General features: G+C 38.4%; 1 protein-coding gene across 2 annotated transcripts in view; it reads left to right on the top strand.

Moving 5' to 3' along the window:
- The window catches only part of DLG2 (discs large MAGUK scaffold protein 2), a 2,300,776-nt gene that overhangs the window by 1,292,733 nt on the left and 995,244 nt on the right, over window positions 1-12,799 (top strand). The gene's annotated exons all lie outside the window — the stretch shown is intronic.

Genomic DNA, 12,799 nt, shown 5'->3' with positions numbered 1-12,799 from the left:
GGATTGCTACAAAGTCATAAAAACCTCAGTAAGCAAAAATATGAAAAAAGCAGCTGACCCTGCTGCTTCTAGACAAACACTCCATTAGACATATGCCTTTCTTAAAATAGTGTTTCTGTCTCTGTGATCCTTCCCCCAAAGAATTCTGAGCTCTTTGATTTGTACAATGTTAAATTGTAGTTTTGGCATGCTCTAGGACAGAAGTTCTCAACCTGCGGGTTGCGACCCCTTTGGGGGTCAAATGATCCTTTCGCAGTGGTCGCTGGGCTCATAACCGTAGCAACATTACAGTTATGAAATAGCAACAAATAATTTTATGGTATGGGGGGTGTCACCACAACATCGGGAACTGTATTAAGGGGTCACAGCATTAGGAAGGTTGAGAACCACTGGTCTAGAGCCGTACATTGTGTTCCTTTTCAATGTTCTTTGAGTTTAGGAAATAAAAAGTCTACAGGGCCAACATCAGGGCTCTAGACTAGATAGGTGAGGTGTCCCAGTGAAATTCGTGCGCGGCATCTCTGGCTACCCTAAAAGACTCAGCGGGTGCCTTGTCAGAAAGGAGAGAAGCACAACAACAACAATCAAACTTGGGTACGACTTCCTTGATCTTTATCTCATCAGCGCAGTTGATCTGTACTGTAAGTAAAGGACTTATCATTACAATTGTAAGCTTTAAGATATAGGACATGGCATGTTTTTTTTTCTCTCATGGCATGGTTTTTGTAATATAAATAATTTGTTTCAAATCTTCACATCTTTTTGCCCAATGTATGAATTAGCCTATAGACAAGGCTTCCAAAAAGTTTTGGAAAACCCTTCATGGGAGTGGGATTTCACATGCATATACTATTATGCATATATACTCCATACTAGTGCATGTATGATGAACTTTGAGCGAACATGATTTCTAGTGAAATCTGGAGAAGAGGCGGGGCTAGATCATTCTGATGCTTATACTCTAATGGCCATCTAGGCTTGTACTCTGAGATGAGTGCATTCTTTTCCAAGTAGATCGACCAGCAAAGAGATATGAGGCAGATAAATGCTATTTCCTGAGTGTTGGGCAATTTAAAACAAAAAACAAAACCCACTGGCAGAAACCATCTGGTCTTGGCAGTTTTCCCAGTTAAACACTTTTAATTGCTTCTGTGATCTTGGTGGGTTGGCCTACCATGGTTTCCAGGGATTGGGGAGAATTAACCTTGATGAAGTAATCACAGTTCTTCATATACTAGAACTCTGAGTTACCAAAGCAGGCAGCACGTCCTGCTGTGGAACCATGGCAATGAGAAGTGTTCAAATGTGTAATGGTTTTCTATTTGGATTAACTTTATTCCAATAGTCTACATATAGGGCATTCCACTAACATTCAACCTGGAACGTTCTTTAAACTTTTGCAGTGAAATAATAAATCTGGTACAGTTTGTGAGTTTTGTTTGTTATCGTACCTTTAGGGTACATTTTCTTTGCATTATTTTAAGAAATTTTCTTACTGTTTGAAAGAAGATATTTTCCTACACAGCAATTATTATTGTATAGAAGGGAGCTTCAAAAAGTTCATGGAAAATAGAATAAACATCATGGAAATTCTCAAAAATTTGTTGAAGCTCCCTTATATTTTTCTCCCTCATCTCTTTTTCACATTGAATTTAATGTAGAAATGTAACACCTATGGTACAGTTCCTTCACTTTCAATTAATATTATTCCTAATCATGGCTAGCACGTATTTAATAATTATGATGTGTCAGGCACTATGATAAATACATTTCATGTCTTTATTTTAGCTTCATGACACATATATGATATAGGAACACTCACAAATTTTACTCTACATAATGTAAGAAGAAACTTGCTGTGTTAGACAGGATTCTCTAGAGAAACAAAACCAGGACACTTAGGATTTTATTTATTCACAATACACATACACACAAAATGAAGAAATAAACAGCTAATTAGTCCACAGAGCAGTACAGAGGACTCAGTTCAACTCACTTCTGTGAGACAGTTACTATACTGGCAGTCCTTCAACTCACAAGGGCTACTGGGTACAAGTCAAGGAAGCAGACAGCTGAGTCTTCTGTAGAGCAATACAGGCAGTCTGGCCACAGGCAGCAAATATCAGGGTGGGTCACCAACAGTCAGTCAGGTGACTGGGTCTGACAGTCCCCAGCTCAAGTGTGATGCTTCACAAGCAGTGTGGTAAAGCAGGTCTCAAAGGAACCTCAAACTATAGTGACACGGTCTACAGGTTGGGTGTCCCATAGGTAGTGTAGCTCCCAAGTTGAGGCAGAGAACTAGCTAAGGCAGCCACACACTGGTCTGATCATCAGAGAGCAAGAGACAGAAAGGAGAGTCTTGTGGAGCCATTTATCTCTTTGCCCTTCAATTAAACTGTGAACTTATTAATCTCACATGCGTTTATTGACCAGGTTGGCACAATAAACCTACCTATCACACTTGCCTAAGGCGAATTGGATAGTAAGTGGTAGCACCATGTAAACAAGGTCTACTGAGTGATTTCAAAGCTCACTTAAGAGGAAGAGATTGAGATTCAGGAAAAATAATGATTTGCCTTTATACCATGGCTAGACTTAGACAGAATCAAGAGTTAGAATTCACATCAACTGTCTTCTAAACTACCCTATAAGCTATTAGTAACTAGATGAAACAGTTGAGACTGAATTTATGTATCCATATTTGATAGTAGCTTCTTCTCTCCTAGTACAGCTGCCTGACAACCATGTGCAGAACTTGAAATAATGATCCTATGTTATTATTTTAAACATCCCGAAAGTTAGCTTGATCCCTAATCCTTGATAGAGTCTCAATATGTTTATTAACTAAAGAAATGAGTTCAATGTCTATGGCAAAGTTTAACAGTACCTGACATGGAATAATTCATAGCAAGAATAGTTTCTGATTACCCTAGATAATATCACATTGAATACTTGACATATTTGCATACAGTTGTATATCTGACTGCTAATCCATTCAAAATAGGTGAATTTCAGCTTATGCTGAAGTGGGAAAGAGGACATAGATAATTTTACCTCTTCTCCCTTCCCCTCTCTGTACCAACTAAAGAAGAAAATCCCATCACATACTGCGTTGTAGACTTATTCACTTTTTAAAAAATTTTCAATTAATGGAGTATTACCAGAAATGTTATTATCACAGACAAAAATAATGTTAGAAATGGATGGGTGTCATTAGGTTGAGAACTCTCTTCCAGGTAAAGTTCATTCATTCTATCATTCATGAGTCGTTTTACAATAATCCCCAAGGATGTGGGGAATAGTTGTAATCCCTACCTCGGTGAACTTCTAATGAAATTGGGCATTGTAATCAAATTACAGTTTAGTAAGTACAGAGAGAGATGACAGGGTTATTCTGTAAATCAATAATATTTAATGAACAATGCATAATTTCCCCCTTGCTTCACTTCAAGTGGTGTGATGAGTCCTGATAATACCTACCAATTCTTGGCTTCCATCCAAGAGTCCCAGGAGTGTCACACCTGGCACAAGAGGACCCAAACTTTGTCAATTTAGAAGACAAGAACCAGGAATATGGACGTACACAATTTTCTTGAAATATCTTCTGTTTTAAGCCAGTTTGACTAGAGAAACAAACCTAGAGACACTCATTTATGTGTTAAGAGAGAGCATTATATCAAGAAGTAGTGGTACATCAGGAAAATATCTCAGGCCAGTCCAGATCAAGTCCATAAGTCTGATACTAGTCCATAAATCCTTCTTTGGAGTCACATAGACACAGCAATGATCAGGAAGATCACAGGCCTGGTGGGTGAAAAGTCGTGGATCAGATGGTGGTGGAAGCACCACAGGGCTGGCACAGGTTCCAGCTTGGCTGGTCAACAAGAACAGGAAGGCAGGGAGAGCTGGAGGGACCTCCTTATGAGAAGGTCACACCCACAAGGAGGCACCATCAGGCTGTGACCTGATTGACAGACAAGATTTTACTTTGACATTTTTATATCTTCAAGTTGACAGGAAATTATGTAGCTAGCACATCTTCCCTGTCCTTTCTACTCCTCTTCTCAATTCTCTTACATTTCCGGGGAGAATGAGCCATATAGCGATTGCTTTTTCCTGAGCCATAATTACACACAGTAGCTAGGTTGGCAGCCAATGCAGCCAATGAGTGACAGTGTAATGAGCAAGCCTTTCTTGGGGGAAGAGAGAGAGAGGGAGAAAGAGAGAGAGAGAGACAGAGACAGAGACTATTGTACTTGGAAGTAGACGAGATCTGTGTTGCTGGCTCTGCTTGTGGGTTTAATCTTGGACAAGAGGTTGACATCTCTCTCAGCCCTGGATCTTTCATCTCCAAAGCAAGGGGATTGACTCAGATCTCTGATCACTTCTTCCTACAACATTTTCTTCTCTTTGAAGATTGCTTTGTAACAATAGTCATGAGCTGGAACCTTAGTTATGTACCTAGCTGTTCTAAATGACATGAATTGAAATTATTTCGTTGTTGGGATATCAGTTGTCTTGCTAAAACTATTTGTAGGTTCTGAGACCTTCTCCAAACATAACAGGGCCAATAGTTAAATAGAAACTAAAACTAGACACTTGATTTTGACCATTAGCATTTTCTAACCCTATTTAGTGATGGTGTAGGGACTTATTGTTTAACATTAAAAGGTAAAAGGGAAAACTTTCAAGAGAGTCAGAGAGAGAGAGAGAGAAATTACATAGTTAATCCATTCATAATTATTTTATTTTAATAGAATCAAACTGATATCAATATATATAATAAATATTTATCAATAAGTATGGGAAAGTAGTTCATCATGACTTTGTAGCTTTGTGCAGGAAGCCTGTTTGTATTGGCTTGTTTATTTTGTTTTGTTTTAAAATAAATCATTTTATTGGGGGCTCTTACAGCTCTTTAATAATCCACATATAGATGTTGTATGATGCCACTTGTATGTTGCCATTGTTATTTTCAAAACATTTTTTTCTAGTTGAGCCCTTGATATCAGCCCTTCTTTTTTTTTAATCATTTTATTGGGGGCTCATACAACTCTTATCACAATCCATACATACATCAATTGTGTAAAGTACAGTTGTACATTCATTGCCCCCATTATTCTCAAAGCATTTGCTCCCCACTTAAGTTGTCCTTGCCATCAGCTCCTCATTTTTTCCACTCCTTTCTGGCTCCCCCACTCCCTCAAGAACCGTTGATAATTTATAAATTATTATTTTGTCATATCTTATACTGTCTGACATCTCCCTTCATCTACTTTTCTGTTGTCCATCCCCCTGGGAGGAGGTTATATGTAGATCCTTGTAATTGGTTCCCCCTTTCCACCCCACCCTCCCTCCACCCTCCTGGTATTGCCACTCTCGCCACTGGTCCTGAAGGGATCATCTGTCCTGGATTCCCTGTGTTTCTAGTTCCTGTCTGTGCCAGTGTACATCCTCTGGTCTAGCCAGATTTGTTAAAGTAGAATTGGGATCATGATAGTGGCACAGAGGAAGCATTTAGGAACAAGAGGAAAATTGTATGTTTCATCATTGCTACACTGCACCCTGACTGGCTTGTCTCCTTCCCAAGACCCTTCCATAAGGGGATGTCCAGTTGCCTACAGATGGGCTTTGGGTTCCCACTCTACACTCCCCCTCATTCAAAATGATATGATTTTTGTTCTGATGATGCCTGATACCTTATCTCTTCGGCACCTTATGATCACACAGACTGGTGTGCTTCATCCATGTGAGCTTTGTTGCTTCTGAGTTAGATGGCCATTTGTTTACCTTCAAGCCTTTAAAACCCCAGATAGCCAGGCACCATCAGCTTTCTTCACCACATTTGTTTAGACACCCATTTGTCTTCAGTGATTGTGTCATAAAGGTGATCATCATGTAATACCAGTTTAATAGAACAAAATATTCTTGCATTGAGGCAGTACTTGAGTGAAAGCCCAATGTCCATCTGCTACCTTAATACTAAACCTATAAATCTATGCACCTAGATATATTTCCCCATCCTCATATATAAATAGATTTACCCTCATATATAAATATATTTACATATATACTTGCCTTTATTTAGACCTCTATAAATGCCATTTACCTCCTAGTTCTTTCCTCTATTTCCTGTTACTTTCCTCTTGTCCCACTCTCATGTTCAGTCTTCATTTGGGTTTCAGTAATTCCTCTTGGTTACATTGTCCTCGATCATACTCTACCAGGTCTCCTATACCCTCCTCACTACCAATTTGGATCACTTGTTGTTCCCTTCTCCCTGGGTTTATTAACACCACTTCCTTACCCCTACCTCCCTCTCTTCCATGTCCCCCAGGAACCGTTGGTCCCCTTGTTTTCTCCTCCACATTGTTTATCTTATTTAGACAGACCTGCAGAGATAATAACATGCACAAAAACAAAACAGTAAAACCAAGCAACAAAAGAAGACAAAACAACAACAACAATCCAATGACAAAAAAGTCTTTTGTTAGTTCAAGGACTGTTTGTTGGCCTTTAGGAGTGTTTTCCGGTCGAGTTTGTTTGGGTGCCAAACCCTGACCCCGAAGTCTATTTTTGGTATTCCCTGGGGACTTCATTGCTCTGTTCCCCTTGCTGTTCTGCTCCATGCCCTTAGTGTTTTGCCTCAGTGTGGTAGGATCAGATCATGCGCAATTCCCACAATGTGTCTCTAGTGTTGCCCCCCATAGGGCTATGAGTCAGTGAGGGATATCATGTCTCATCGTGGGGCTGACCATATGGTCTTTACTTTGGATTGGCTGTTCTGAGCGGGAATCTTGTCAAGGCTTGGTGGGCCAGGATATCCTCTACTCTTTTCCTCCCCCTTCATTTGCTCCCGTATGCTCTGATCAGACATGTCCCTCTCCCTGAGCTGCAGCTTCATTGCTATCTTCTGAAATAAGTTCTCCTGGGTGGAGGGGCAGGTATTTGGGATTGGGGCTGGCCTCTCAGACCTCTCCACTGGTTACTTACTGCAAGACATCAGCCCCTCTTTTATTTCCTCCCTATCCCATCTTCTATCTTACATTATCCACTGTCTCTTTTCACTGATGTTTCTATTGTTCTCCCTGAGTGGGGTGTTGTGTTATATAGCAATCATTGAGATTGGTTCCCCCTTCTCCCCCTTATACCCCCATCTTCCCACTACCCTCATGGCATTGCTACTCCCATTATTGTTCCTAAGGGTTTTATCTGTACTGGATTCTCTATGTTGAGAGCTCTTATCTGTACCAGTGTACACGCTCTATTGGCTTGCTTTAACATAATTTCATTTCTCAGTTATTGGACAATGAGTTCTGTCAGAGAGGTTGGGTAGTGTTTCCAGAAGATGTTGTTTGCTAGAAAATTTCATTTATATGCATGTTTGAAATCACAGCAGCCCTTGCTTTTATCAATGAACTCTAGCTCTTTTGCATGTTTATTTATATGATTAAAGTCGTTGTCAGACTCTCGGAATTTTTTTAATTTCTAAGTGAACACCTAGTCATGAAATAGAATGTTTAGGGATAGCAGACTATCCCAGTAGGCTTAATAGAGACGCATTGGGCTACTAACTGCAAGGTCCACAGTTTGAAACCCCCAGTCAGCTCCAAAGCAGAAAGACTGGCCTTTTAACTCTTTTAAACAGTCTCGGAAACTCTACTGTGGTCTAGAGTGTGACTAGGAGTCAGCACTGACTTGATGGCAGTGTGTTTGGAGTCTGAGAGGAATAGGAGAGAGAGGGAAATTCTTGGATGCTCTTCCAAGAAGCTTGTAAGTTGTTTGTGGTTGGAGTCCTGACCAGGATTTATTTTATAAATGATGCCCTTTGTCTTTCTGGTAAATAAAAAGGCATGTTAAAATGTTATAAATTGTAATTATAGATCATAAAATTTAAGAGTTGGTGAGTATTTATGACATCATTAAGTTTAACTTCTCATTTTTCAGATGAGAAAACCCATAGAGAAGTTAGAAATCTGCTTAACACTAACACCAATTAGTAGCAGAAGCAGGTCACTGAATTGGATTTCTTGATTGCCTTTTTGATGGTGTGTTCATTTTTCTCTTATCAATGCACTGATTTTGCTGAGATGAGAGACACATTCATTCCACTGCAGAGTGAAGACTTATTATGTTGGAATTATTGAGCTCTGACTCTTGGAGACACAATAGAATGGACCCGTCTAGTTTCCCAAGCTATCATCCCTATGGTGCACCCTGGGGACACAATGCTTCAGTGTCCAAGGACAACCCAGGAGGTCAGCAGTCCAAAGCCACCCACAACTCTGTTTGAGAAAGACCCAGGGACCTGCTCCCAGAAGATCCCTGTCAAGAACGCCCTGTGGAGAAATGCGTTCTGTTTGGCTGGGGGCATCTTCATGAGTTGGGGTTGATTTGAAGGCACACAACCATGATAACCATCTTTATGGGGATCTATGGCTCCACCTTTTATTCCACAGAGCTGTGGTTTTAACCAACATTCTTTGATTTAGCAGGCAAGCACTTCAACGTGGTGTCAGCAAAATATGAACATTAAGATATGGTCACTGTCTTCATACGACTCACTGCCTATATCAGAAAAATACTATAAACCAGCACCATGTTTACTCTGAAAAAATATATATTACATTGGCTGAGTGTTGTAGCCCTATTAATTTTAGCCTCAGGTTCTTCGCAGCTTAAAATCTTCTAAATTGTAAAGATTTATCAAGGTATCAATGAAGTCTTGACAATATTAATTCCAATATAGTTAATAGATTTCTTTAATTTTTTGTATATTGCTGCCCGTATGATTGACAGTTGAATTAACTTTTTCCCATTTCTAGACAAATTATATGAAGACATAATTTAAATGAAGAATTTTTGAAGCACTTTATTCTGCACATAATACTACTGCAGTTAATATAGTCAGGAAGCATACATTGAGAACAGACTCAGCCAAGAGGGAAAACACAGGATGCAGACTCTCTACCTGCTACATGGATGACATCATTATGTTGCATTCTGAATCTCTACCAACAAAATACAATCATGAAAATTCATACTTTGAGGTGTTTTAAGATGTCAAATATGTATGTGCATGTGTGTGTGCATGTGTGTGTGTGTAGGAACTGAAAGAATGTGTCAAAAGAGTGATAATAATAAATCCCAAGCTGGGAGGATTTAAAGCCAGCATGATAATACTTTTTTTCTTGCTCATATTTTTTAGAGTGTAGCATTGATAAATTGAGATAGTTTGTGACCTTGCTGAATAGTGTGAAGAGATTTCTAATAGCCACCCCCCGCTGCTTTTAGACCAAACCAATCACAAAATACTCCATATATAAAAGCTAATTACTGAGAAATTTTCCAATGATTTGCTCATAAGGTAGAATAGTGAAATAGTCTCTCTAATAGCAATATATAAATCTGGCAAATTGCTTTTCTAAATCAGCTTTAAGGTCTTTATATGGCATAAAACTTTAAGAGAATAAAAATTTAAAAATTGCTGGCCTCAAAAGTAAGATTTCAATAAATGTTAGCAATAATTAATATTAAAATGATATAATTCATGGATATATTTATCAATGTAAAATAGGCATACTTTCTCTGATAGAAAAATAAAGCATGAGTATTAGTGCCAGATATGATAGATGAGCTAACTCCGTGTCACTGACTGGGTAACTGAAGTCCTCATCGTTGGCATGCCTTCTCTAGCACATCTTCCAACTATGATTTGATTGTGAGTTTAATATTAATATTACAGGATGTCAACACCTGACAAAGCACTAAAAAAGGCTCTGACCTACTCTCAGTTATTAATAAGTAAATATAGATAGATTCTAAATATAATGCCACCAGTTATATTTAACATTAACTGGAATTTTTCTATCAGGAATAAGTAGTATCCAATCATGGCAGGCAAAAATTATTAGATCAAAAATCCACTGTACACATCTAAAAGATCAAATAAGACAGTATTACTCTAAAACAAGACTTTGAACCAGTTTGATTATCAGTTCAGTCATGATCAAAGACGTGAAATGGGAACAGAGGTGAATTTTTAAAAATTTGGGTGAAGCAGAGTGACAACTAACAGAAATCATTATGAATCAAAACTGTGGAATGGAGACATGGGAGCAGGGGGCCCTTTCACAGGAGCCTGTGGAGGGCGCTTGGACGAGTGCTGTGCCCTAGAAGGTGAGTAGCGGATGGTGCCACCTTCTTCTGTCAGGACTCTGTGCCCTTGAAGAGATGCTGTTATGCAACCCAGATACTGCTCCTGTTTTCTAAGGGGAAGATTACGTTTCGAGCAAGGCATTGGTCTTTAAGTGGCAATTATTCTCAATATTCTGGTTTAGGCACTTTTAATAAATTTGAGTCCATGTGCTTTTTTTCGTTGGCCATAACTAAACTAGAAAACCCAGTTTGAAGCTAAGTTCTAAAACATGTTAAGGGTATTTAATGAAAGTCACTCTTAACCCTGACAAAAAGCTCTGTGAAAAATGAAATTAGTCTAAACATTTAACACTGGTAGCAAGAACTGTCCCAAACCAATAATGTAATAACTCATCTTGTAAAACTAAAAGAGCCTTGATGGAAATAATAAAAATTACACTATAGCAATATAATTATTATACTTTCATATTAATTGAAAATTACTGGCCAATGAAGTATGATTGAAAACAAAGTAGTGCAGATATGTCGAAAGATTAAATTACTGGGTAGTTGCCCCAAAACTCAAGAGGTGACTCAATTAGAGGATGTGTTTACAAAACAATAAGAACAAGATACCTTCTTTAATGGCATTGGTAGAGAAAAAATTAACATTAAAATATTCATAACAGTAAAAATATAGAATAACTAGCACTATCTATGCAGGCTATGGAAGAGGATGATATTTTAGTAATACCAAAAGTTATTTGAATAAATTGCACAACAGCTCATATTTTGGGATAGGAAATGGAAAATGGAAAAATATCAATTTTCCAGTATTTAATACAACTCGTTGAAGGTCAAATAATAAATCATTTGGATATAACTGAAGAACTATGTTTGGATTACCAAGTAGATGAAAAGAGCATTGCTATTTGTCAAAAGTAGAAAAGCAATTTAGCTATTTTATCTATTAAGAAGCATTGTGGTACTGAGGCAAGTGAAAGGTAAGGTTAGGCAAGAGTTGGCATGCTAGATCACTAAAAATGAATGGATAGATATGAAAAAGAGATCAATAGATATACAATAATGTCCTATAATGAAGAATGCAGAACAAATCAAAGAGGAAAATATACTATTCAAAATTAATGTTAAGTAAACTATTAGATGAGCAAATCAAAAGTTAGATCTCATATTCATATAAATTGAGCAGTTACAAAAAGAGGCTTTGGGGCTAGCCAGTGTTCAAAACACCGGCTGCATAATCTGCCAGTTAGATAACCCTAGAGAAATAATTCAAGCTCCCCGAAGTTTAGTTTCTTCACATGTAAAATGTTACAACAATAGTCCTTTCCTGATAATTTTATGAGACTCAAATAGATACTCCTATAGGAATTCCTGGACTCCCAATAGAACTACGCAATACACTGCAGTTCTGGAAGCACTGGCCATAGCAAGAAACTCAGAAGACTGCTACCTGGACAACCAACTGGAAGAGATCCATATGCTCTCCCTAAAGAAAGAATGGAAATTATTGAATAGTATCATATCACACAGTAGTGGACTTTTACAGAAGATAATTTTAAAAAAACGAATGGATACAGAGCTGCCAGAAATTCCGGTGGGATTTAAAAGAGGATACGGATAACACTGTGAAGAATTGGAACTACAGAAGTTAATTGTACTCCTGACGAATCTGCACATCCACAAACACACATTTGTTCTACCAGAGCAAGCAGGCACTATGTGGTTTAAAAACCAAGAGAATTTTGCCTCAGATTGTCATTTTTCACCATATGTATTCAATTTGAATCCTAAGCAAATATTCCCAGAAGCTAGACTATATAAAAAAAACTAACGTTTGCACCAGGATTGGAAAGAGGATCCTTAGCATCCTGTGACATAAAGACCTTACAACCCTGCGTGGTGAAAGCAAAGAGAACGGACCACTTGCTGCTGAAAGGTCAAGACTAAATCCTGCAGTATGTCTTCCAACTCAATGTAAAGAAGAAATATAACACACAACTTTGTCAATAGAAAATACAATCAACAGAGGAAAGAGTGAAGTCCCCAGCATTTCGTTTCCTTTGGATCCACAGCAAACACCCGTTGAAACAATGGTCAAGATCAAAGGACATGTTGCATTTGGAAAATCTATTATGAAGCAGGCAAAACAAAACAAAAACAGAACTTTAAATTAATAAAGAACAAAAGTGTAACTTTTTGAATTATGATGTGCCTAGCTCAAGCCATGGCATTTTCAATGAACTCTTAAAATGTGAAGGAGTCCTGATGGCACTGTCTGGAAAGCACTGGCTTGCTAAGCGCCGGTTGGCAGTTAAAACCCAGCAGGCACGCCACAGGAGAAAGAAGAGACCACAAGTCCCCATCATGATCCACAGCCTCAGAAAGCCTCTCTAGGGGGAGACCTAGACCCAAATAAGCTATTATTTCCAAGGACAGCTGGACTCTTTGCTCCTGGTTGTACTCTGCTCAATGCTTCATTCCTGCTCACAGGAAACCATGAGGTATGAGTCTTGGCATGTGTTATTTTCTGCATGAAAGCTTACCAAAATCCCTGGTGGATTTCTAATGCAGAAGTGATAGGGAATAGTATTGTATTGTCTCTACCATACCATTTGGCACTTACTTATATTTAGTGTAG

Source organism: Tenrec ecaudatus, chromosome 4 (assembly GCF_050624435.1).
Source record: "Tenrec ecaudatus isolate mTenEca1 chromosome 4, mTenEca1.hap1, whole genome shotgun sequence".
Lineage (NCBI taxonomy): Eukaryota > Metazoa > Chordata > Mammalia > Afrosoricida > Tenrecidae > Tenrec > Tenrec ecaudatus.
Note: the sequence above shows the minus strand (reverse complement) of the source record. Positions and strands in the feature narration are given on the sequence as shown.